This window comes from Pleurodeles waltl, chromosome 3_1, assembly GCF_031143425.1.
Source record: "Pleurodeles waltl isolate 20211129_DDA chromosome 3_1, aPleWal1.hap1.20221129, whole genome shotgun sequence".
Lineage (NCBI taxonomy): Eukaryota > Metazoa > Chordata > Amphibia > Caudata > Salamandridae > Pleurodeles > Pleurodeles waltl.
Window position 1 is genome coordinate 281,905,401 of NC_090440.1, and position 27,380 is coordinate 281,932,780.

The 27,380-nt window shown below is 45.0% G+C and overlaps 1 non-coding gene across 1 annotated transcript; it reads right to left on the reverse strand.

The window, feature by feature from the left end:
- Positions 1-24,957: 24,957 nt before the first annotated feature.
- On the reverse strand, positions 24,958-25,068 carry LOC138286229 (U5 spliceosomal RNA). Its single transcript, XR_011201895.1, has one exon. It is a non-coding gene; the product is annotated as a U5 spliceosomal RNA (small nuclear RNA).
- Positions 25,069-27,380: the final 2,312 nt, after the last annotated feature.

A 27,380-nucleotide genomic window follows, 5' to 3' on the forward strand; every position in this document is an offset into this window, starting at 1 on the left:
TATGGGATAGAATATGGTATGAGATACATTCCACTGCACGTACTGCAAGCCTCACACAGACCCTATATTTTTTTTAGAATAGACTTTTCTACACTCCTGTACGCCTTTACAAACTCAAACTTGCACAAAATGGCAATTGTTGGCGCTGCTACACTCAGCAGGGTACTGACTTTCACATGTTTTTTCTTGTCCATCCCTATCTACTTTTTGGTCCTCAATATGGTCTCGCAGTTCAGCAATAGCTCAGATCTCCTTACCAATGTCATATGAATTACTGTTTTTGGGTGGCATGCACGATATCTGGAGTTCATTCAGGCCTCTTGGAAAATTGGTGGACCTTTTGCTTTCTATTGCAATCTCTATTATTACTTCTAACTGGAAATCTTCGGAGAACATTACTCTCAGACAGTGGTGGAATTCTGTGTGTTATCATCATAGACTTGACAGCTACAAGCTTGATTCAACAGGAACTTTCTTCAAATGTCATCAGCTATGGTTGCCATTAAGTAACTATCTCTCACGCACTGCGAAGGAAATTGATTTTTCTCCTCCTTTTAAAAAAATGTCAATATATTTCCTGTTTTTCTTCTTATATGTACTTATTTCATCTTACATTCGCTGTAACTAATGTCTATTACCTCTCTCTCCACATGGCTATCACTTGATTCCCTTTTCTATCCCTATAGCTCTTCTCTCTCTCCCTCTCTCTTTCTTCTTTCTTTATTCAAACTTGGGGTTTTTGATACTATATTGCTGTATATGCCTAATTCATTTGCATGTTTAATATACATTTATAAGCACAATATTCCTTATGCATGTGTATTCACAACTGCATATCTCTGTCCTGGCAATGTTAAGTTAATGTTCTTGTATCTGACTCAATAAAAAACATCTTTAAAAAAAAAAAAAACACAAAGGATACGAATGAGCCCAGTAGAGTCAAGCCTTATAGGAAAAAAATGTCCTTGCTTGAGGTTTAACAGTTTTGGAGACCTGAAATAGCTTGTTCAATTTCATCCATTCCTATCACCCTGTCCAATAGACCTCTGCTTCGTCACTTAGCATGAGAGGCGTAATTTTCTCATACAAGCTTCTTCAGCTTGGGACATGCTGGCGTCAACAGGAATGGTCAGAGTAATAAAGTGACCCACAGTAAGAAGCAAAAGCCTCTGTGATGTCAGCTGAGAGTGTGGGCAATGAACGTGCATGGTTGGGTGTGGCTTCCATGGTCTTATATGCCTCCCTTTTTTAAACATGCACTGCCAGGTGCCGTCGAGCCTTCTCACTCCTTTCATAATGTCTCACCACAATTTCACCACAACTCTGTCTGCTGCTGTGAAAAGTGAATTAAGGAACAATTTTGATGCTTAAGGTGATCAACTGTGAAATGTATCTGACCAGCAGTTCCACAGCGTCATACTAAGTTTCAGATTTGTCCAGCAGGACTAGAGATGACTTTGAGACCTTTTCAAAAGTCCATATTTCCTGACCCTAGGAGGTCATTTTACTTGGTGCATCTGACCCATGCTCCATTACAGTCAGGCTCAAATCACACCTATGTTCTGGTCTACTGTAACCATTGACTACCATCGGCGTTTTTGCAATTGTTGCAGATTTTTCCACTTAAAATGTTTTAAAATATATATCTCGGGTTCCCTCATTGGAGTTTTGTCATTTTCCTCCACATAGAGGGAAAATAGCACAGGTGAAGCAAATCATAATAGTAAATTGTTTTGTACTTAGTGCTTCATATCATACAGATGCCATTTCTCAGTGTTGTAAATAACAGGTGTTGCTATTAGCCAGTTTCAACAGTCCTCATTTCACCAACCTCAGAAAGATGGCAGGCTGAGTTAGCCTGACCAGGATTCAAATTCAAGACATTCAGATTACCTCATTTCTCAGTGGCATGCCTCTACATGTCCTGCTGGCTGACTGGCACTACCAGCATGAAATATGGCCCAATGCCTGACAAAGGGGTGCAAGCATCCCACAAGGAACTCTGTAACATTTAGTGGGTTACATTACCTGTGGAAATAGACTCTCTCTTTCTTTCACACATATGGTATATATGCAGATATTAATAATTGTGTTCTCAAGTCAATTAGACCGTACCATGGCAATAATTCATTTGCAGTGCATTTATGAAAGTGTGAATCAGTGTTTATTGGTAGACTTGTTCACCGCCATCCATAACTCGTGTAACAGCCATGCACACTATAATTCCGACACCGTATTCAGTGCGTATTGTAACTTACACATATTCATTCATTTCTTACTACAGTTTAAAGTTCAAATCTCATGTTTTACAGTAGTAGAGCTGTATCTTTAGGCCACTTTGCGTGGCTTTTCATGGCCTCATAGGTATGGAGTAAGATAAAGCGGTTCATGTCACTGCATTGCCTTACTCTGCACCAAGAGGGCGCTTCATAGTGTTGCAGTGGGTTTTCTCACCCAACACCCATGGATTTTGATGCTGCCCCAGATTTACGAGAGCCTGTAAACCTGGGCAGGGCCAAAACCTTACGCCTCCACAGAGCAGGCGTTACGAGGAGAAATATTTGTATTTCTCCTTGTTTTTTCCTCTTTCCATGTGTGCTACATTCGGCAGGACACATAGAAAGAGTAAATCGCCTCTCAGGATCGTTTTTGTGCAGGGAGATGTCCCATCTGCACAAAAACAATCCTGCATGCAACTCAGATACTTTGCGTCTGCATTGGCACCAGGCAGCCAATTGTGCACCCATGCAGGGGAAAAGGACAGAAATGCACCATATTTTGTAAATGCTGTGCATTTCTGCCTTTTCACATTTGCATAGGGCAGCGCTGCAAGAAGACTTGCGACACTGCCCCACCAATTCCTTAAAAATATGCCCCCTAGTTTTCTGCCAGATTTGGTGTACTTACTTTCAGACATTTTTGCTATATTGGTGTCTAACATCCCCTATGGAAATTGCATGGGGGAATTGAGTTTAGGGACCCCCTTTTTTTCTCAGCCCAGCTTGATAGATCAGCTGAGGTGGGGGGTTCAGAACGTTTTGTGACGATTCACCAAATGGCACCAAAGGTATTAGAAACAAAAAAACAATTTTCTGGTGTAACTAGGTCCTAACTATAACTACACTGTGTGATATATATACTACTCTATTCTAGAAAAAAACAAAAAAACACACTTAAATTGTATATTGTTTGAGCATTTGCTTTTCAAAAGAAAGGACTCATTCTAACTGGAAATGTATCACAGCTCCATCTGAAAATTTACTTACTAGGTTACCATGGACATGCTAAAACAGATTATATATAATATTATCAATTTATCAAAGCAAACAACAGATTTGAAAAACCAAGCGGAGGCATGAATATAGAAGTCCTGCAACTTACATTAGCAAATAATACGGGGCAACACATAAAGGTAAATTGCTAATTACTCTGCATACCACAACCTATGCCCATAGAGTTGAGATAGATTTGTACATTACACTGTCCTTTTCACAAGGTAAATCTAGCATTAACTACTAGTGGCCATTTGACCCTCTGTCAACGTTTCGATGCACTTTCACCATGTGCTCTGTGCTCTCCTGCCGTGTCATGACTGAGGGAAGTGACCCATTTTAAGCCCACACTGTCCGTTTTTGTCTTCATAGTCAAGCGAATATCTGTGAACATCTGTTTTTTTAAAATCTGCTCTTACATATACCTCTTTACTCCTTACAAACTGCCTCATACCTCAGCTACATATGCTAGGATACTTCACAAGAATCACTGACCTTCATAACCAATTCACTCACAAGGTCCTGCCAAAAGACAACAATGTGTGGCTAGGCTTCTTGGACCTTTTTACTTAAATAAATTGATTGGTGTAATGAACACCCACCAGACCACTCAACAGGTGGAAGGCTCACCGACTATTTTTGTTATTAGGAGCAATCAATGTCACCTTAGTCTGCCATTCCCAATAAAAGGGTCCAATTACCGAGTGATTAAAACCAACATGAATAACACTCTTCAATTATTCATTCATTTTCTAAGACCTGGATCACTTAACTAGAGTTTCTTTTCAGGAATGCACAAAAGGTGAATTAAGACATCAATGTCGAAAATGCCAGGAATAAGCAATGTGACAGTACACACTCTTTGACCCTCAGTGACATTACAGGGTTGGTATCTTGTTCCATCCTTGATTCCACAACAGTGAACTATTTGCTGCTGAGTAACTAAAGTATAGGCAATACGTTGAAACTATAGATGGTAAAGAATACATTTGAGGTGAGCAAATTTAGTGTTGCTTGTGTTGTAGGGTGATATATATAGTAGCTGCTTTCCACCTAAACTTGGAAACTACCCAGAGTTCTCTACTGAATTTTTGTATAATTTATGCAACACTCCAAGCCTGAAAGTGTATTGTTTGATTTACACAAGGCGCTCACTTGTGTCTGGACAAAGCTAAACCTCTCTGAAGAGCTATAATGATAGTGAAACAGCTGTCAGGGATTTGCTTTTATTCACTCCAGGATTGATTGGATGGTGTTTATCTTATCCAAGCTGTAATACTGTACTCGGATCCGTAAAAGGCTTGTGTCGTTTTACAACTTGGCATGGATGGCACTGTGTTAATCATATGCTTAAAAACTTTGCTGTAGATATAGCAAGATACTTTGTCCCTTTCAAGCTCAGAGTGGACGGCACTGTGCTAATGCAATGCTTAAAAACTTTGCCAGAAAATCAAACATTTGAGGTGAGCAAATTTAGTAGTGTTGTAGGGTGCTCTATACTTCTGAACTACCCAGAATTTTCTGCTTCTTTTTTACATAATTTATGCAGCACTCTAAGCTTGAAAGTGTATGTACGCTCAGGGTATGTACGCATTGGTCAGCCTTTTGAGGCTGACCAATCAGGAGAGGCTGCTAGAAGACTACATTTTTACTCACAGACAAGAAAGTCTTACACCTTCTTTTTTGCAATACTTATGTCAAACAGAGCAGCAGTGCTGAATTATTGGATTTATCATTTCCAATCTTTTGAGTCCTTGAATATCATTTCTAGCTCAATCCTAGCAATATTTATACTTAAACAATATTCCAAAGCCTATGGAGATAAGTATCTTCAATGGGGAAGAATTAAATAGGCAGTAGTTCTCTCACCAGAGCATATAAAATATATTTTAGAGCTTAAAGCTACATGGCACCCCAACCTTGGGGCACCTAGGGGAGACCTTACAGGTGACTTCTATGTATAACTAAGGTAGATTATCACTTTTGAAGTACCTTTAATTTCAAAGATGAATTTGTATTTATTTTACTTTTAAAGACAGTCTGAAAAGCAGGACTGCCTTTAAAAGTGTCAGTAGGCAACACTGCAGTGCACATTCCAGTGCAGGAAATATACTGGGCCCTTAAACCTCCCTGTCCTATTGTATACTAGGGACTTATAGGTAGTTTGAGTTCCCCCTCTTCTTTATATATTCTATGGACTTACAGAGGTCTTAATTGACAATTGTAATTATACCTAGTTACCAGATATCTTTTCAATCAGAGCACTGGCCCTGGGCCTGGTTAGCAGAGCCCAGGGAACAGTCAAAGTCAGTTACCACCAGCATCAGTCAGAACAATTTGGAGGGAACAGGGCAAAAGGGATGATATTCTCACAGTATATAAGAATAAAAAGCAATTCAAGAATTTATATTACTAAACAATTTAATAATTAAAAAGAAATATTACTTATCTTCACTCAATATACCCAACATTATACCCCCACAAATCTCGCAAACCACACATATAATATAACTGAACTTAATAAGTATAACATGACATAATTAATAATCAATCGCATAATTATTAATAAATTAATATGTAATTATTAATTAATACTTTAATAACATCCCACCCTATGCCACAAAAAACCGAGCAGGTCGCACCTCATATATATCTTAGTCAATGTAATTATTACACAATTTACATAATTAATCAAATAATTAATAAATCAATAATTATTCATTAATTATTACTTTATTAATTTCCCACCATATACCCCTACAAACCCACCATGGTGCAAGGGTGCCTCCGTTGCATGTAGAATTGTTTTTGTGCAAGAGGGGGCACCTTCTTGTACAAACAATCCCCTGATGTTTTTTTCTCTTTCTATGTGTGCTCCAGAATGTAGCAAGCAATGCAGAAAGAGGTAAAAATGTGGATGTTAGAAATGGGGTCTTTGGTTGACAGTCAGATTACCCCCTGTTCAAGCAAGGACCCTCACTCTAGTCAGGGTAAAAGAGAATCACCCTCAGCTAACCCCTGCTTACCCCCTTGGTAGCTTGGCAGAGCAGTAGGCTTAACTTTAGAGCGCTAGGTGTAAAGTGTTTGTACCAACACACACAATAACGTAATGAAAACACTACAAAATGACACAACACCGGTTTAGAAAAAAGGAAATATTTATCTAAACAAAACAAGACCAAAACGACAAAGATCCGACATACACAAGTCAAGTTATGAATTTTTAAAGATTAAACTCAAAAATAGCGCTTAGAAACAAAAATGCTTTGATGAGATGTTAACACGGCGTCGTGACGGAGTTGTTCCCAACAAGCCGACACTAGCGGCGCCGGACACGGAGTCGTGTAGATCCCCAATACAGTACTTTTGGTGAAGAGTGAAAACAAGCCGATGCGCGAAGTCGGGGATCGCGGCGTCTGTGCGAAACGTTGAATCCGTGCACTTCGAGCGGCGTCGGTCACGACGTGGTGTGGCGACTTCCACGGAGTCGCGGACTTCAGCGGGGCTGCAGCGGCATCGGGCCTGCAAAGAGCGTCGCGTTCCAGCAAAGGTTACGGCGTCGAGTGCAGGCGGCGTCACCGGATTCAGCAGCGGCGTCGGTCCGGAGTCGTCCGAAGTCGATTTCCTTGGATTTCCACCAGCTTTCTTTTCAAGGGCCCAGGAACTGGATAGGGCACCACTTGTCAGAGCAGGAGTCTCTCCAGAGACTCCAGGTGCTGGCAGAGAGAAGTCTTTGCTGTCCCTGAGACTTCAAACAACTGGAGGCAAGCTCTAACTCAAGCCCTTGGAGATTTCTTCACAAGATGGAAGGCACACAAAGTCCAGTCTTTGCCCTCTTACTCTGGCAGAAGCAGCACTGCAGGAAAGCTCCACAAAGCACAGTCACAGGCAGGGCAGCACTTCTTCCTCAGCTATCAGCTCTTCTCCAGGCAGAGGTTTCCCTTGGTTCCAGAAGTGTTTCTAAAGTCTGTAGATTTGGGTGCCCTTCTTATACCCATTTTAGTCTTTGAAGTCACCTTTCTTCAAAGGGGACTCACACCTACTTGTGAAATCCTGCCTTGCCCAGGGAAGGCCTCAGACACACACCAGGGGGTTGGAGCCTGCATTGTCAGAGGCAGGCACAGTCCTTTCAGATGAGAGTGACCACTCCACCCCTCCCTCCTAGCAGAGATGGCTAATCAGGAAATGCAGGTTACACTCCAGCTCCCTTTGTGTCACTGTCTAGTGCGAGGTGAAAAACAACCCAACTGTCAAACTGACCCAGACAGGGAATCCACAAACAAGGCAGAGTCACAGAATGGTTTAAGCAAGAAAATGCTCACTTTCTAAAAGTGGCATTTTCAAATGCACAATCTTAAAATCAACTTTACTAAAAGATGTATTTTTAAATTGTGAGTTCAGGGACCCCAAACTCCATATGTCCATCTACTCTCTAGGGGAATCTACACTTTAATCATATTTAAAGGTAGCCCCCATGTTATCCTATGAGAGAGACAGGCCTTGCAACAGTGAAAAACAAAGTTGGCAGTATTTCACTGTCAGGACATATAAACCACATTACTATGGGGGTCATTCTGACCCTGGCGGTAAATACCGCCATGGCGGAGGTTGGCGGTAGCACCGGCAACAGGCTGGCGGTGCTCCGCCGGGCATTCTGACCGCGGCGGTACAGCCGCGGCCAGAAGCGGAAAGCCGCCGGTGTACCGCTGACTTTCCGCTGCCCATGGGAATCCGCCATGGCGGCGCAGCTTGCTGCGCCGCCATGGGGATTCTGACACCCCATACCGCCATCCTGTTCCTGGCGGTTCGCCCGCCAGGAACAGGATGGCGGTATGGGGTGTCGTGGGGCCCCTGGGGGCCCCTGCAGTGCCCATGCCAATGGCATGGGCACTGCAGGGGCCCCCATAAGAGGGCCCCACAAAGAATTTCAGTGTCTGCTTTGCAGACACTGAAATTCGCGACAGGTGCAACTGCACCCGTCGCACCTTCCCACTCCGCCAGCTCCATTCTGAGCCGGCTTCCTCGTGGGAAGGGTGTTTCCCGCTGGGCTGGCGGGCGGACTTTCGGCGGTCGCCCGCCAGCCCAGTGGGAAACCCAGAATGACCGCCGCGGTCTTTTGACCGCGGTACGGTCTTCTGGCGGTTCCCGCTTGGCGGGCGGCTACCGCCGCCCGCCAAGCTTAGAATCAGGGCCTATATGTCCTACCTTATCCATACACTGCACCCTGCCCTTGGGGCTACCTAGGGCCTACCTTAGGGGTGCCTTTCATGTAAGAAAAGGGAAGGTTTAGGCCTGGCAAGTGGGTACACTTGCCAAGTCGAATTTACAGTGTAAAAATACACACACAGACGCTGCAGTGGCAGGTCTGAGACATGATTACAGGGTTACTTGTGTGGGTGGCACAATCAGTGCTGCAGGCCCACTAGTAACATTTGATTTACAGGCCCTGGGCACCTCTAGTAGACTTTACTAGGGACTTAACAGTAAAACAAATATGCCAATCATGGAGAACCAATTATGTACACATTTTAAACAGGAGCACTTGCACTTTAGCACTGGTTACCAGTGGTAAAGTGCCCAGAGTAACAAAACAGTAAAATCAGAGTCCAGCACACATCAACAACTTGGGGAACAGAGGCAAAAAGTTAAGGGAGACCACACCAAGGATGAAAAGTCTAACACTTGTCCCCCCCACCTAAAAGTGGGGAGCAACTACCCAACCTCATGGGAGTTCTCATCACTAAGGCGGAAGAACCTGGACAGACCATCAGCATTACGTGCTCTGTACCAGGACGATGTTCCACCGTAAAGTCCATCCCCTGTAGGGAAATGGACCACCTCAACAGTTTTGGATTCTCACCCCTCATCTACATTAACCATCTGAGGGGGCCTGTGGTCGGTCTGAACTCGGAAGTGAGTCCCAAACAAGTAGGGTCTTAGCTTCTTCAGTGCCCAGACCACAGCAAACGCTTCACGTTCTATGGCACTCCACTTACGTTCCCTGGGTAGTAACCTCCTGCTAATGAAGGCTACTGGTTGATCTAGGCCCTCTTCATTAAGCTGTGAGAGTATTGCTCCAATACCATGCTCTGAGACGTCTGTTTGCACAACAAACTCCTTGGAGTAGTCAGGTGCCTGCAGCACAGGTGCTGTGCACATGGCAGCCTTCAGGGCATCAAAAGCGTTCTGGCAAGCCTCTGTCCAGATCACTTTCTTGGGTTGCTTCTTAGAAGTCAACTCAGTTAAGGGGGTAACAATGGTACCCTTGATAAAAGCTGTTTGGACTATTCTTTTGCTGATCCTTGGAACTTAATTTCAGTTTCAAGATTATCATTAATTCAACTGGACTATAAGCCCATGGAACTGATGTCTTTACTTCAATAAACAACTTCTGAAGCATTGTGCTCATTATTAGTAATTTTTCGAAGTGGGAACTCACGTTTAATCGATCTAGTACCATAATTATTGGGAGGTTTAGGGTCCAGGCCTTCCGGTTTGGAGTTCTCACAACTATCTCATAAATTCGGCATTCTAAGGAAGTCAACTGGCTGGACTCCCTCCTTTCATTCCTGGTAACAATGGTACCATATCCCTTAACAAACCTCCGGTAATATCCTGTGAGACCTAAAAAGGCTCTCACTTCAGTCTGGGTCTTGGAAGGCTCCCAAGCCAGAATCGTGTCAATCTTAGGCTGTAGGGGTGCCACCTGGCCACTCCCCACCTGGTGTCCTAAGTACATCACTGACCCCTGCCCTATTTGGCACTTGATCGCCTTAATAGTGAGGCCTGCCTTCTGCTTGGCCTCTAACACTCTCCAGAGGTGTTGCAGGTGTTCCTCCCATGTGGAACTAAACACAGCAATGTCATCCAGGTAGGCGGCACTGAACTCATCCAGTCCTGCCAACACCTGGTTGACCAACCTCTGAAAGGTGGCAGGGGCATTCTTCATCCCAAAGGGCATCACATTGAAGTGGAAGTGCCCATCTGGGGTAGAGAATGCTGACCTCTCCTTTGCCCCCTCAGTTAAGGCAATCTGGCAGTACCCAGATGTTAAATCAAACGTACTGAGGTACTTGGCAGCTCCTAACCGATCAATGAGCTCATCAGCTCGGGGGATGGGGTGTGCGTCAGTCTTGCTGACCGCATTGAGACCCCGGTAGTCCACACAGAACCTAAGTTCTGGAGTGGCAGCAGGAGCAGCAGCGTTTGGGGCCAATACCACTGGGCTGGCCTAAGGACTGCTGGAGTGCTCAATGACCCCTAGGGTTAACATTTTGGAGACTTCCTCCTTAATGCAAGCCCTGACCCTGTCAGTCACCCTGTAAAACTTATGTTTAACAGGTGTACTGTCCCCAGTGTCCACATCATGTGTGCACAGGTGTGTGACTCCTGGGATCAGGGAAAACAGCGAGGCGAACTGTCCCAACACGTGGAGACAGTCCCTCTGCTGTTCCTCAGTCAGGGAGGGGGAGAGGATCACTCCCTCCACAGACCCATCTTTCTCTCCTGCAGACAGGAGGTCAGGAAGAGGCTCACTCTCTTCCTCCACCCCGCCATCTGTCGCTAGGAGCATGGATAGCGCAGTTCGCTCAAAGTGTGGTTTTAGGCGGTTGACATGTAGGACCCTCAAAGGGTTCCTGGGGGATTGCAAGTCTACCAGATAGGTGACCTCGCTCTTTCTTTCCACCACCTCAAAAGGCCCATTCCACTTATCTTGGAGAGCCCTAGGCTCCACTGGTGCCATGACCCACACTTTTTGTCCAGGCTGAAACTCAACCAGAGTGGCATTCTGGTCGTACCACCGTTTCATATCCTCCTGGTTTGTTTCCAAACTCCTGAAGCGGGCAGTCTGGTTTCTTAGTGCCAGCATGTAGCTAAATACATCCTGGGGTGGTTTACTAGGAGCTTTCTCCAAAGCCTCCTTCACCAGACTGAGCGGTCCCCTCACCGGGTGGCCATAGATGAGCTCAAAGGGGCTAAAGCCAAGTCCCTTTTGAGGCACCTCCCTGTAAGCGAACAGAAGGCATGGCAAGAGGACATCCCACTTACGCCTCAAGGGCTCTGACAGGCCCTGAATCATGCCTTTCAAGGTGCGGTTGAATCTCTCAACCAGACCATTACTTTGGGGGTGGTAAGGTGTGGTGAACTTGTACGTTACCCCACACACCTTCCACAGAGACTTCATATAAGTGGATATGAAGTTTGTACCTCTATCAGATACCACTTCCTTGGGGAACACCATGCGGGTAAAAACTGCCATCAAGGCACGTCCCACCACCGGGGCAGTGACCGTCCTTAGAGGAATGGCTTCTGGGTACCGTGTGGCATGGTCCACCAAGACCAGGATGAACCTGTTGCCCATGGCTGTCTTGGGATCCAGAGGCCCCACAATGTCAATTCCTACCCTTTCAAAGGGAGTACTGACTACAGGTAAAGGTTGGAGGGGAGCTTTGCATTTCCCCCCACTCTTGCCACTTGCCTGACAAGTCTGACAAGACCTACAATAAGCAGCTGACTGCTTGTGCATCAAGAGCCAGTAAAAGTGGGAGACAAGCCTCTTATAGGTCTTGTCCTGCCCTAGATGTCCTGCCAAAGGCACATCATGAGCCAAACCCAGTAGGAAGGCCCTGAAGCACTGGGATACCACCAACATACGAGCTGACCCAGGCTCAGGAACATTAGGCTCACTATACAGGAGGCCATCCTCCCAATATATCAGGTGAGTTTCTGGCGCCTCGCCAGCCGCCTGGGCTGCAGCCTGCTGCTGCAGCCCTTCAAGAGTAGGGCACTCCTTCTGTGCTGTGCAGAATGCTTCCCTGGTGGGTCCCCCTTCCTGCTGCCACTGTGACAGCTCAGGGACCGCCCCCAGTTCAGCCACCTGCTCCCCTGTAGGTTCCGGGGCGTCACCCTCAGGCTCCGCCTCCTCCCGGACCGTGGGAACCTCGGGCCGGTTTCCCACGCCCCCTGCCCTTCCTCTTCTTGGCGGTCCCCTGGGCTACTGTTTCAGGCTCCAGGGGCTCTTGACTACCCTGATTGGCTGCCATAGACCGGGTGGATACGCATACCCACCTAGGCAGACCCAACATCTCCAAGTGAGACCTGTGTTCCACCTCCTTCCAAGGGGAATCCTCCAGGTCGTTACCTAGCAAACAATCAACAGGCATGGTTGGACTCACAGCTACTTTCCAGGAACCTGAGACCCCCCCCCATTCAAAGGGAATCTTCGCCACTCTGCAGAGGCGCTCAGAGTTGTCTACCGCAACTACTTGGTGAAGTACCCGGGGATCAATCTGCTCTTCAGACACCAGGTGACTCCTCACTGTAGTCAAACTGGCTCCTGTGTCTCTCAGAGCCTCCGCCCTCTGTCCATTGATGGTCACCCATTGCCTGTACTTCTTAGTGTTATCAGGCACTAGGTTTCTCTGGACCATCTCACTGTCCCCTAGTGAGACAAGGGTCATTTCTGCTGGTTCCCACCCACCTGAAACCAACTCCTCCCCAAGCGCTACACTGGCCAAACCCTGGGACGGTGCACCAGTGGGTGCCGGTGTACTTTTGGGGCATTTGGGGTCTCCCTTCACATGACCCACCTGGTCACATGCATAACACTTACGTGGGGGACCACCTGCCACTGGCTTCCCTTTGGACAACCATGGCTTCTTTTCACTGGGGGGTTGGGAATCCTTACCCTGGGAATCAGTTTAGGGCCCTTTAGAGAACTCCCCCTGTTTGCCCTTATCCCCCCTTTCTTCTGAGAGGGACCCTGCCCACCCTTGGTGTGGTCTCCCCATACCTCTTTTGGACCCTGGTGCTCTCCCAGCGGTCAGCTTCCTGCGCAAGCTTCCTGGGGTCAGTCAGCTTGCTGTTAATGAGGTGCTGGTGCAAGTCTGGAAAACATGAACTGTACAAGTGCTCCCAAGCAATTAAATTGTAAAGCCCCTCATACGTGTTTACCTTACTGCCCTTCACCCAACCATCCAGTGACCTGCAAAAAGAATCAACACATTCCAACCATGTTTGGGATTCCTTTCTCTTGTAGGATCTAAACTTCTCCTTGTACTGCTCAGGGGTGAGACCATACCTGGTGAGTAAGGCCTCCTTCATGACAGGGTAGGTGAGATCCTGAGCATCCCCTAAGGCTGTCAGTGTGTCCCTCCCCTCTGCCTCAAAATGCTTCCACAGGGCTGCCCCCTAATGAGCTTCAGGGACCAGGTTCATGTGGAGAGCTGACTCATAACCCTTGAACCACAAGTAGATATCATCCTCCCTCTTATAATCCCTCACAAGTTCTTTTGGGATGTGTACCCTTCTCTCAGGCTGCACTGTAGGATTGCTGCCACCATCTCTACTGGACTGGCTTCTATTATCCATCTCTCTCAAGCTAAGCTCATGAGCCATTGCTAGCTTCCTCTCCTCAAGGGCTAGCCTCACACTTAATTACTGTATGTCAAGTACAAATACAAGTCCAATCCCAACCGCTGATCACCAATGTTAGAAATGGGGTCTTTGGTTGACAGTCAGGTTACCCCCTGTTCAAGCAAGGACCCTCACTCTAGTCAGGGTAAAAGAGAATCACCCTCAGCTAACCCCTGCTTACCCCCTTGGTAGCTTGGCAGAGCAGTAGGCTTAACTTCAGAGCGCTAGGTGTAAAGCATTTGTACCAACACACACAGGGGGTCATTCCGACCCCGGCGGTCCTTGACCACCGGGGCCGGGGTCGGCGGGAGCACCGCCAACAGGCTGGCGGTGCTCCTGAGGGCATTCTGACCGCGGCGGTATGGCCGCGGTCAGAACCGGAAAACCGGCGGTGTCCCGCCGGTTTTCCGCTGCCCTGAGGAATCCCCCATGGCGGCGCAGCTTGCTGCGCCGCCATGGAGGATTCCGACCCCCTCACCGCCATCCTGTTCCTGGTGGTTTGGACCGCCAGGAACAGGATGGCGGTGAGGGGTGTCGTGGGGCCCCTGGGGGCCCCTGCAGTGCCCATGCCAATGGCATGGGCACTGCAGGGGCCCCCGTAAGAGGGCCCCACTTTGAATTTCAGTGTCTGCTTAGCAGACACTGAAATTCGCGACGGGTGCTACTGCACCCGTCGCACACCTTCCACTCCGCCGGCTCCATTCGGAGCCGGCTTCCTCGTGGAAGGGTGTTTCCCACTGGGCTGGCGGGCGGCCTTTTGGCGGTCGCCCGCCAGCCCAGTGGGAAACCCAGAATGACAGCCGCGGTCTTTTGACCACGGGACGGTCTTCTGGCGGTTCCCGCTTGGCGGGCGGCTCCCGCCGCCCGCCAAGCTCGGAATGACCCCCATAGTAACTTAATGAAAACACTACAAAATGACACAACACCGGTTTAGAAAAATAGGAAATATTTATCTAAACAAAACAAGACCAAAACAACAAAGATCCGACATACACAAGTCAAGTTATGAATTTTTAAAGATTAAACTCAAAAATAGCGCTTAGAAACAAAAATGCTTCGATGAGATGTTAACACGGCGTCGTGACGGAGTCGTTCCCAACAAGCCGACACCAGCGGTGCCGGACACGGAGTCGTGTAGACCCCCAAGTTCAGTACTTTTGGTGAAGAGTGAAAACAAGCCGATGCGCGAAGTCGGGGATCGCGGCGTCTGTGCGAAACGTTGAATCCGTGCACTTTGAGCGGCGTCGGTCGCGACGTGGTGCGGCGACTTCCACGGAGTCGCGAACTTCAACAGGGCTGCAGCGGCGTTGGGCCTGCGAACAGCGTCGCGTTCCAGCAAAGGTTACGGCGTCGGGTGCAGGCGGCGTCACCGGATTCAGCACCGGCGTCGGTCCGGAGTCGTCCGAAGTCGATTTCCTTGGATTTCCACCAGCTTTCTTTTCAAGGGCCCAGGAACTGGATAGGGCACCACTTGTCAGAGCAGGAGTGTAGGAGGCTGGCCTGGTTTGTAGTGGGTACCAAGGGGTACTTACACCTTGCACCAGGTCCAGGTATCCCTTATTAGTGTAGAGGGGTGTCTAGCAGCTTAGGCTGATAGAAAAGGTAGCTTAGCAGAGCAGCTTAGGCTGAACTAGGAGGCGTGTAAAGCTCCTACTATACCACTGGTGTCATATGCACAATATCATAAGAAAACACAATACACAGATATACTAAAAATAAAGGTACTTTATTTTTATGACAATATGCCAAAGTATCTCAGTGAGTACCCTCAGTATGAGGATAGCAAATATACACAAGATATATGTACACAATACCAAAATATGCAGTAATAGCAATAGAAAACAGTGCAAGCAATGTATAGTCACAATAGAATGCAATGGGGGCACATAGGGATAGGGGCAACACCAACCATATACTCTAGAAGTGGAATGCGAACCACGAATGGACCCAATACCTATGTGACCTTGTAGAGGGTCGCTGGGACTGTAAGAAAACAGTGAGGGTTAGAAAAGTAGCCCACCCCAAGACCCTGAAAAGTGGGTGCAAAGTGAACCTAGGTTCCCCAGAGAGCACAGAGGTCGTGATAGGGGAATTCTGCAAGGAAGACCAACACCAGCAATGCAACAATGATGGATTTCCAGATGAGAGTACCTGTGGAACAAGGGGACGAAGTCCAAAAGACACGATCAAGTCGGGAGTGGTCAGATGCCCAGGAAATGCCAGCTGTGGGTGCAAAGAAGCTGCCACCAGATGGTAGAAGCTGTGGATTCTGCAAGAACGAAAAGGGCTAGGAACTTCCCCTTTGGAGGATGGATGTCCCATGTCGTGAAGAAGCTTGCAGAGGTGTTTCCGTGCAGAAAGACTGCAAACAAGCCTTGCTAGCTGCAAGGATCGCGGTTAGGGTTTTTGGATGCTGCTGTGGCCCAGGAAGGACCAGGATGTCGCCAATTGCGTGAAGAGACAGAGGAGGCGTCCAGCAAGACAAAAACCCCACTCAGAAGCAAGCAGCACCCGCAGAAGTGCCGGAACAGGCACTACAAAGTGGAGTGAATCGGAGCTCACCCAAAGTCACAAAGGAAGGTCCCACGACGCCGGAGGACAACTCAGGAGGTCGTGCACTACAGGTTAGAGTTTTGGGGACCCAGGCTTGGCTGTGCACAAAGGAAATTCTGGAAGAGTGCACAGGAGCCGGAGCAGCTGCAAATCACACGGTACCCAGCAATGCAGTCTAGCGTGGGGAGGCAAGGACTTACCTCCACCAAACTTGGACTGAAGAGTCACTGGACTGTGGGAGTCACTTTGACAGAGTTGTTGAGTTCAAGGGACCTCGCTCGTCGTGCTGAGAGGAGACCCACAGGACCGGTGATGCAGTCTTTTGGTGCCTGCGGTTGCAGGGGGAAGATTCCGTCGACCCACAGGAGATTTCTTCGGAGCTTCTAGTGCAGAGAGGAGGCAGACTACCCCCACAGCATGCACCACCAGGAAAACAGTCGAGAAGGCGGCCGGATCAGCGTCACAAGGTCGCAGTAGTCGTCTTTGCTATTTTGTTGCAGTTTTGCAGGCTTCCAGAGCAGTCAGCGGTCGATTCCTTGGCAGAAGGTGAAGAGAGAGATGCAGAGGAACTCTGATGAGCTCTTGCATTCGTTATCTAAAGAATTCCCCAAATCAGAGACCCTAAATAGCCAGAAAAGGAGGTTTGGCTACTTAGGAGAGAGGATAGGCTAGCAACACCTGGAGGAGCCTATCAGAAGGAGTCTCTGACGTCACCTGCTGGCACTGGCCACTCAGAGCAGTCCAGTGTGCCAGCAGCACCTCTGTTTCCAAGATGGCAGAGGTCTGGAGCAAACTGGAGGAGTTCTGGGCACCTCCCAGGGGAGGTGCAGGTCAGGGGAGTGGTCACTCCCCTTTCCTTTGTCCAGTTTCGCGCCAGAGCAGGGCTGGGGGATCCCTGAACCGGTGTAGACTGGCTTATGCAGAAATGGGCACCATCTGTGCCCATGAAAGCATTTCCAGAGGCTGGGGGAGGCTACTCCTCCCCAGCCCTAACACCTTTTTCCAAAGGGAGAGGGTGTAACACCCTCTCTCTGATGAAGTCCTTTGTTCTGCCTTCCGGGGCCAAGCCTGGCTGGACCCCAGGAGGGCAGAAACCTGTCTGAGGGGTTGGCAGCAGCTGCAGTGAAACCCCGGGAAAGGTAGTTTGGCAGTACCCGGGTCTGAGCTAGAGACTCGGTGATCATGGAATTGTCTCCCCAACAATTCCATGATCTTAGACATGTTACATGGCCATATTCGGAGTTACCAGTGTGACGCTATACATATGTTGTGACATATGTATAGTGCACGCGTGTAATGGTGTCCCCGCACTCACAACGTCCGGGGAATTTGCCCTGAACAATGTGGGGGCACCTTGGCTAGTGCCAGGGTGCCCACACACTAAGTAACTTAGCACCCAACCTTTACCAGGTAAAGGTTAGACATATAGGTGACTTATAAGTTACTTAAGTGCAGTGGTAAATGGCTGTGAAATAACGTGGACGTTATTTCACTCAGGCTGCAATGGCAGGCCTGTGTAAGAATTGTCAGAGCTCCCTGTGGGTGGCAAAAGAAATGCTGCAGCCCATAGGGATCTCCTGGAACCCCAATACCATGGGTACCTCAGTACCATATACTAGGGAATTATAAGGGTGTTCCAGTATGCCAATGTAAATTGGTGAAATTGGCCACTAGCCTGTTAGTGACAATTTGGAAAGAAATGAGAGAGCATAACCACTGAGGTTCTGGATAGCAGAGCCTCAGTGAGACAGTTAGTCATAACACAGGTAACACATACAGGGCACACTTATGAGCACTGGGGCCCTGGCTGGCAGGGTCCCAGTGACACATACAACTAAAACAACATATATACAGTGAAATATGGGGGTAACATGCCAGGCAAGATGGTACTTTCCTACAAGGAGTCTCTCCAGAGACTCCAGGTGCTGGCAGAGAGAAGTCTTTGCTGTCCCTGAGACTTCAAACAACAGGAGGCAAGCTCTAACTCAAGCCCTTGGAGATTTCTACACAAGATGGAAGGCACAAAAAGTCCAGTCTTTGCCCTCTTACTCTGGCAGAAGCAACACTGCAGGAAAGCTCCACAAAGCACAGTCACAGGCAGGGCAGCACTTCTTCCTGAGCTATCAGCTCTTCTAAACCCATTTTAGTCTTTGAAGTCACCTTTCTTCAAAGGGGACTCACACCTACTTGTGAAATCCTGCCTTGCCCAGGCAAGGCCTCAGACACACACCAGAGGGTTGGAGCTTGCATTGTCAGAGGCAGGCACAGTCCTTTCAGATGAGAGTGACCACTACACCCCTCCCTCCTAGCAGAGATGGCTAATCAGGAAATGCAGGTTACACCCCAGCTCCCTTTGTGTCACTGTCTAGTGCGAGGTGAAACACATCCCAACTGTCAAACTGACCCAGACAGGGAATCCACAAACAAGGCAGAGTCACAGAATGGTTTAAGCAAGAAAATGCTCACTTTCTAAAAGTGGCATTTTCAAACGCACAATCTTAAAATCAACTTTACTAAAAGATGTATTTTTAAATTGTGAGTTCAGGGACCCCAAACTCCACATGTCCATCTACTTTCTAGGGGAATCTACACTTTAATCATATTTAAAGGTAGCCCCCATGTTATCCTATGAGAGAGACAGGCCTTGCAACAGTGAAAAACAAAGTTGGCAGTATTTCACTGTCAGGACATATAAACCACATTACTATATGTCCTACTTTATCCATACACTGCACCCTGCCCTTGGGGCTACCTAGGGCCTACCTTAGGGGTGCCTTACATGTAGGAAAAAGGAAGGTTTAGGCCTGGCAAGTGGGTACACTTGCCAAGTCGAATTTACAGTGTAAAAATACACACAGACGCTGCAGTGGCAGGTCTGAGACATGATTACAGGGTTACTTGTGTGGGTGGCACAATCAGTGCTGCAGGCCCACTAGTAACATTTGATTTACAGGCCCTGGGCACCTCTAGTAGACTTTACTACGGACTTAACAGTAAAACAAATATGCCAATCATGGAGAACCAATTACGTACACATTTTAAACAGGAGCACTTGCACTTTAGCACTGGTTAGCAGTGGTAAAGTGCCCAGAGTAACAAAACAATAAAATCAGAGTCCTGCACACATCAACAATCTGGGGAACAGAGGCAAAAAGTTAAGGGAGACCACGCCAAGGATTAAAAGTCTAACAGTGGAGAAATAATATTTCTCCTTATTACGCCTCACCTGGGTGAGGCGTAGGTTTTTGGCGCATTCCTGGGTCTACCACTTCTTGGATATCTGGGAATGTGTCAAAATCCATGGAAATGCCTCCCTGGTGCAGAATGATGTCACCGCAATTTGCGCTGCATTGCATTACTCAAGATTTATGAAGCCACTCAAAGCTATGAGAGGTGACTCCTTGCAGAGCTAACTGATTCATTATAAAAGCAAGGGGCAGCATGGAAATTCATAGATGCATTCAATTGAGCAAGACATATTTTCTTATAGAATCAAAATCTGTCTTGCATTTTCGCCCATTTCAAGCACAACCATATATATCCAGACATCTTTGTTTTAATTACTGCCACGATTCTAATGTTGGAAATAAATTATGAAGTTGATAGGTTACTAATTTAGAAATTTAGATACTGACATGCAAGCCAACCAGCGCTTTGTGGGTCCTATGCAGGCCTCTGTAGATAGTACTAAGTGTGTAAAAAATGGTTCTACTATACAAAGCATGCCTTACATCACTTACATCTACTTTATTGTTCAGTGGTGTTGTGCCTTGGCCTTGTATTTAATTTGAAGACTGCAACATTTACCTACAAAGTCGCCTGCAGCTGATTAGGACAAATGAACTATTGCAGTGCAGCCTGAGTGCCTTTACAGACATGTAATTTGTGACCAAATATGTTTTAATGATCTTTCCGTGGCCCTTTGATTTTCATGTTTCGGCAACCTTAAGAGGTTGCAATGCAGGTGTTGGCCTCAATTATACCTTTGCCTTTTAGAATTTTTATAGAGATGTCCAGCATTCACGAAAGCTAACGCATCACACAATCAACCACCTTGGAGCCATGCTCAAATTCAGCTGCACAGCTGAACCCCTTTTGACTTTTTCATGCGTCCAAAATTATTCTACGTGCAATGAAGACATTTTGACCAGGCCACCTCTTCATCTTCAATCCAGATTCTTGTATTCAAGTGTCAGCCTCTGGACCGCAGGAGATGAATAAGGACATACACTGATATGTGAAAACAAATATTCATGTTCCATTGATTTTCACTACAATTACCACTGAATTTGAGTTAAGTGGGGCTTTTTCCACTTTGTCTAATTTTTGAACACCTATATGCACAATGTTTATTTTATGTTTGCCATTAACCTTTCCTGTTTTCAAATTAACCTAGTTGTGGACCATTACATCTTAAACAGTATTGCTGTTAGGTTAATTTGTTATACACAACACCCCACAAAGGTTTTCTCAAAGTTGACTTGCGGCTCAGGACAAGCGACTAAACTTGAGCAACAATTATTCGTAATGAAAGTATGAAACCAAATTCACCATTGGGTAAGGGCAGTGCATGGGTTGAGTCAAGCTCACGTCAACATCATGGCTTGTCTCTCTTTCGACTGTATAAAAGTACCTTTTTCTAAATCCTGCTAGATAATGAACACACGTGGTTGAGAGACATTTATGACTATTTGTGATGTACATACCATACATTACTGGTAGCGCTGCATGCATTTAGCACTGAATATTCTCCGTGCTGATGCTAGTGTTCTGGGATGTTTTTGAAGCTTTTGTGCTGTACATCAACTTTACAGTATGATTTATCATACCTGATAACGCGTCCCGCCCTAGATAATTTGCTTAGTCTGGGACTCGTTTTAGGCCAATTAATCTTTTGACCCTGATTGGAGACTCCTTAAGACAAGATAACTAATCAACATGTCAATCAACAGATCGATAACCTCATCAATATTTACCACAGCAAATCAATCAAATTAGTTAATGACATTAAGAAAAACAAGACAGCCCAGGACCTTTCAGTCATGAATAACCACGCCAAATTTTTAGGATTTACGATATTTTATTCCCTATTGATTACACTCTACTAGCAAATTTATTAGTCTCAATACCAGAAAACACAGAAGCACTGTCACAATATGACAACTCGAATAGGATTTCACCAAAGCAAAGATCATAAACATTAGAACAAAGCACGACGTCAACATGGATTAACTTTAGCAGAGTATCATTAGCGCATTATTCAACAAAGCATTGATTCAGTCCTTTGTCTATTTGCTTCTGTCTTAGTGAACCCCTTAACTATCCTCAAATTAGCATTAGCATGTTGGGCTTCATGCAAAACAATTTAGCAACACAAATTTAGAAAACATCTATCTATGGTCTCTATCAAAAGAAGCAGTTGGTACCTAGAAAGAAAAGGCAAACAGACAATTACAATTTCACTATCATAGAGTTACCCTCCATTATGGGTCAGCATACAGAGTCAGTCTTCGTCCTCAGGACATCAGTTGATTCGCCATCAGCCAGGAAACTCAGCAAAGTTCAGCAAGGCAGGTAATGAGGAACACTTGCCTCATAAGGAGGAAAAGTATGAAACGGGCAAGGCAAGGGTAAGGATGGTTTGAAGCAGCAAAGTCTTTAAGACAGAGTGACAAAGTGGCTCGGTACTAGCAAAGAATGGCACGTAATGGCTGGTTTCTCCTTATGACACGGTGTTATATTAATCTTGTTGTACAGTCTCCTAATTTCCAATTGGGCACATTTTGGTGTATCATTATTTCCAACCAATAATTGGTTTGTCACCTCACTAGGATTTTCACTTTAGTACAGTTCTCACATAGTTCATTGGCTCCTGTAATTGACGTCTCCAACGGGTAGAATGTCAGGTACAAACTTTTATTCTCGCAGGCTCAGTCATTAGTCCCATTGTCTATACCAGTTCAGGCGACCTTGTACCTGTTGCAAGTTTACACTGTTGCATTCAGCAAGAATGTCTCCTTGAGCAAGTTGTGTCTCATGAGAAAGAATTTGCTACGGTTAAACACATCTTCTAGCTTCTGGAAAAATACAGCTACATGTCCTTCAGCAAGTCAGCACATTTCCCGTTAGAAAAACACATTTAATATGAGACCGGCAGCTAGGCCCGACTCATGCTAACTAAGGCCTAGTAATTAATTTTAGCAAAATCCTAACATATAACTCTTAATACTGATACAAAACCACACATTAGTATATCAATAATTCATTATTATTCAATTTCGTTAATCATCGTATACATTGGTGACCACTCCCCGAGGGCACATTTCACATGCGTAGATTAAAAATACATTAATACATTTTCTATGCAGCATCATTATACATTAATTTGCAAACATTCCATGTTAATTTTTGATTATAATAACTACACTCCAACATACCCAGCATTCTATCCACTTTGATTTCCTGGTTTTACTTTGCTAATACGCAGTTCAGGTTGGAAGCCTGCGTGTACATTCTTTCTTCAACTCGTGTGAAAAGTATAATCCGTAGGATTTGTCCAGCTGGTAAAGCTTAACCTAGCACTCTGCCAATCGGGTCACACTTGAATTGAGTTTACGTTTTTCCCATGCTTAATCTCATTTATAAATTAATCTTCTTCCCTCATGTCAAATCCTTTTAATGTAATATTCCCCGTTACAATATCAATGATCACTTTATATGGATCAATTTACAGTCCCTTTTCAGCCGTAAAACAAAGATTGTGTTTCAATGTTTAAAAACATAGTCTGCCACAAAGACATCAGCAACAACATTTGTGATACAAAAATATTAAAAGGAATAGTTGCTGGAGTTCTAAGGAGAAGTTAGCATGTAGCTTCATCTCAGACGTTGGCAGTAACAACAATGTAAAAAGGAAAAAACATATTTATGTATATGAGCTACTCATATGGGACACCCCCTAACCCCTTAAATAAATCTATCTTTCATAACATTTATGTTGTAGATGGGTGGATTAGTTCTCCTTTATGGTGCACTACGTGAAACGAACAAACTAGCAGAAATCACTTACAGTATACATAAGATGTCAATAAGGAATTTAACGAGATATATGGGTAACAATTACATATTGTAATATAACACAACATGTATTATATTATAATGTAATGTATAACCATCGGGTCCAGTCGTACATAAATGATATGTCCTATAGGTAAATGAAAATTTCAGATTGATAAAATGTATTCGTGAGATACCCAGGAAGACCAATAGAGAAAAATATATAGGTGCTGAAAGTGTTTTTTCAAAGTTGCCTGGCTAACTCCACATTTTTCCAGATACCACTGACTTATAGAATGGGCTGCATTACTAAACGGTCTTTAAGGTCATTATCCATTGTAATAACAACATTTTATCAGCTCTGGCACACTGCTGGGAGTTTAAAACAAGCATTTGCAAGGCAATGGGTCTCACGTTTGCTCAAGTTTGAGCTTTTTGCGTTGTAAATTCCTAACTGGACTTTTCTTACCATATGAATTGAAAATGAAAAGTAAAACAGTTAACATAAGCGAGCTGATTCAAAGCGCCACTGCCGTCATGATCATGACCGCAAAGGAGGGACACGAAAGGAAAAAGAAGTTTGCTCGAAGTTAAATGTATCGGCAAAGGTGCAATTATCCATGTAACAAGATCGGGTCCCAAGGCGGTAACAAAACCGCCCCAAGGAGGGACAAACGTAAAGCATTTCCCAATGATAAAGGATTTTTGAAAAGCAAGCCCATGAACGAGTGATAGTGATGGACATCCGATGGGCATGTTTAAAAGCCCACCGATAGATTACATTAGGTCAAAGCTCTTGCAAGCTCGACCTAATGAATAAGTTAGACATGTCCAGCGCTAGCCTCATCATATAGCTTTTTTCCTAAGGCATTGATAAAGCCTTTGCGAGACCTATTGGCTTTGTCAATCTTTTTTGCAATGTTGTACAGCTGCGCGGCTACTCTGCAGCATGGTTAAAAATAAAATAAAATAAAAAAGCGCTATGATGGAGCAAGCATTGACCCGTCATGGCACTGTTTCTTTTCTACTGTCAGTCATGTTGCATAGCAACCACGCTGCTGTACATGGCTAAGAAATAGCACAGAAAAAGCCAATAGATCTTGCATAAGTAGAACCTATTGGCTTTGCTATTGTTTGTGGTTTTTAGAAAAGGGTTAATTAAGTTATTTTCCCAGGATCGCAGGAGCTTCATTGTGCTGGATTCAAACTTTATTCACCAATTTCAAAGTCAGCCATGGCATGATATAAATATACGTACATTTTACATATACATATGTACATTTTACATTTTTAACACATCTTCACAATTAAGTCATAGAGGGGATTTGAATAAATTCTCAATAATCAATGAGAAAGGAAAAGCAAGATCTGATCCAGAAATAAAACCCAGAGTGGATACAGTTAAACGTGTTTCATTTACCAATTGATCCTTCCTTACTATATCGCTGCTTCCCACATGGTAGTGTATCCTTTCGGATGATATGGAGTTTTTTCTGCAGCATGCGTCCTTCTTATATGTTGTGTAACAGGGCTATAGGTTAACAGCATCACAGTAAGAATCACTCTCCAAAAGCGCATCAACGGATAAGAAGCACTTGAGGAACCAGCAAATAATCAATCTGCCTACTGTATAGTTAGACTTTTGTTTACAAAATATGCTAACCCTGCACTTGGCAGGGCTTTCAAAAATTGAGTGAAACTCTTAAAACTGTTCCTCTCCATGGAAATCTTTAGCAAAAGATTTACTTGGTTTGAAGAGAAACCAGAGTATATGTTTCATGGCCGCCGTCTGTGGCCCCAGAAAACACTGATCCACAGACTGTCAGGGTGATTTGCTTTTCTAAGTTCATCTTAGTAAACCTTTTAAAATACAACCATTTTATAATAATTGTAATCCGGTACATTGATAAAACACTTGTTGCCACAAAAAGAAACAACAGGAGGACTCAGAAGTGAAACTGAATTACGAGTATATCAGTTTAGTTGTAGGTCATGTGACAGGAAAGGCTGCGCCACAATAGTTTCCCAGCTCAAGTCGTAATGTCAGCTCTTTTAACTCTGCACATTTTGAATGGTGCCTCACACAGGCTTTTGTGAGGACCAGTGGCACCCAAGAAGAGGATTTTTATATGCCTACCTCAAAGCATGCTCGCGGGCTCATTGCTATGCTTTCTGAGGCAATGAATGAGCCAGTGTGTTTTGTACTTCAAGAGTATAAGGCTGCATCAGCTGCTGTAACAAAACAAATATTGGCAAAGTGGAATGAGTTAGATCTATTAGCGCTGTAAATTCCTAACTGGACTTTTCTTGCTACATAAATTGAAAATCAAAAGTAAAACAGTTGACATAAGTGAGCCGATTCAAAGCGCTACGGCCGTCATGAGCATGAAGAAGAGACACAAAAGGAAAAAGAAGTTCACTCGCAGTCAAACATATCGGCAAAAGTGCAAATGATCCATGTAACAGGGTCGATGGCTAAGGTGGTAACAAAACTGCCCCAAGGAAGGACAAACGTAAAGCATTTACCAATGAGCACAAAGGACTTTTGAAAGGCAAGCCCATGAATGAGTGATAGTGATTGGTGTGAGGTGGGCGTGGCTAAAAGCCAACAGATAGATTACAATAGGCCAGAGAGCGTGTGCACTCAACCTAAAAAGCTAGACCAGTGGTTTTTATCCCTTTGACTTCTGTAGACCCTCACTGAATCATTACTGAAATGCTGGGACCCCAACTCAGTAATCATTGGAACCAGGGCTCCATGCCTAATGTCTATGTTTAGAACATTAAAACAATACACAAAAATACAAAAACAAATATACAGCAACCAAATGCTCAAATATTCAAATATTTTGTTTAATTCACAACCAAATATAGAAAGTTTTAAAATGTTCAGTGTTGTTTCTCTATTTACAAATACTTAAATAATTTTAATGCATTCATTCTGAAATTATTTAATTTTGTAAAACAATTGTTGACCCCCTGAGTGAGCCTTGCGGACCCCCAATGGTCCTCAGACCGCAGATTAAGTACCACTGCACTAGACAATAACCACAATAGCATATTTCGATCCAACTTATATTTTACGTTTGGAATCCTACAGTATTTGTATAGAATAGTCCAAGCTGCAGTAACACAAAAAACTAGAAAGGTTTATTGATTTTATTTTGTTTTATAAAATGGGATTATTTGCTAAACTTTTTGATCAAGTTATACCCTTTCTGCCTTGCCCCCTCCCAGAAAGACGAGTTTTCCAGCCAATTCGCCCCACTTGAGACCTTGTGGATTAGTCTCTGACTACTATCACTCCTATTAGAACCTGTTCACCAAACTACTATTGTTTTAACACTGTTAAACTGGGATCCTTAGAGCGTCCAGCCAGTAATACAAGTTAAAGAGGACAGGTTAAGGGCATTGCCAGTGTGTGCCTATTAGAGCTTGAAAAGGTCCTAAGGCCAGAAATTCTACATCTCCCTCCAGCCAGTGCATGCAAGTAAACTATATCTCTGGATTAACTCCTCCCTTAAACCACATTTCCAAGTTAAGTGATCCAAAGCACAACCTCTTACTCTATTAGAAGGGATAATTACTCTAGGGTAAAACCTTTGCCAGTTGTGTGGGATAACTGCTTGTGGATACAGCCCTTAGCTACCGAGGCGGCATAATTGCTCATGGTTACAACCTTTAACTACCTGAATGGGAAAATTGCTCCGAAATGCAGCCCATACCTACATGAGTGAAATAATTGATCCTTGTTACAGTCCTTAGCTACCAGGAAGAGATAATTGCTCCCAAGTACAGCCCATGAAAACATTTAGCCCATAATGTTTACATTCACCAGACTCAGTCTACCATGCTCTCACTTTCTGATTCGCATCCACATTGCACTGGCAAGACAATCTTAACCTCACCATACCTCACCACATGATTATACCAACACATCATTCAACACTCACCATGCTCTCAGCTCTCTCAAACTCACCTCACCCCTGTCAGCTCTTGTACCTCACTTATTTCACCCGCCCTTTCTAAGCTCTCCAACCAACATCTCTCCAAACTGGATTCCATCCATGAAGCAGTATTGAA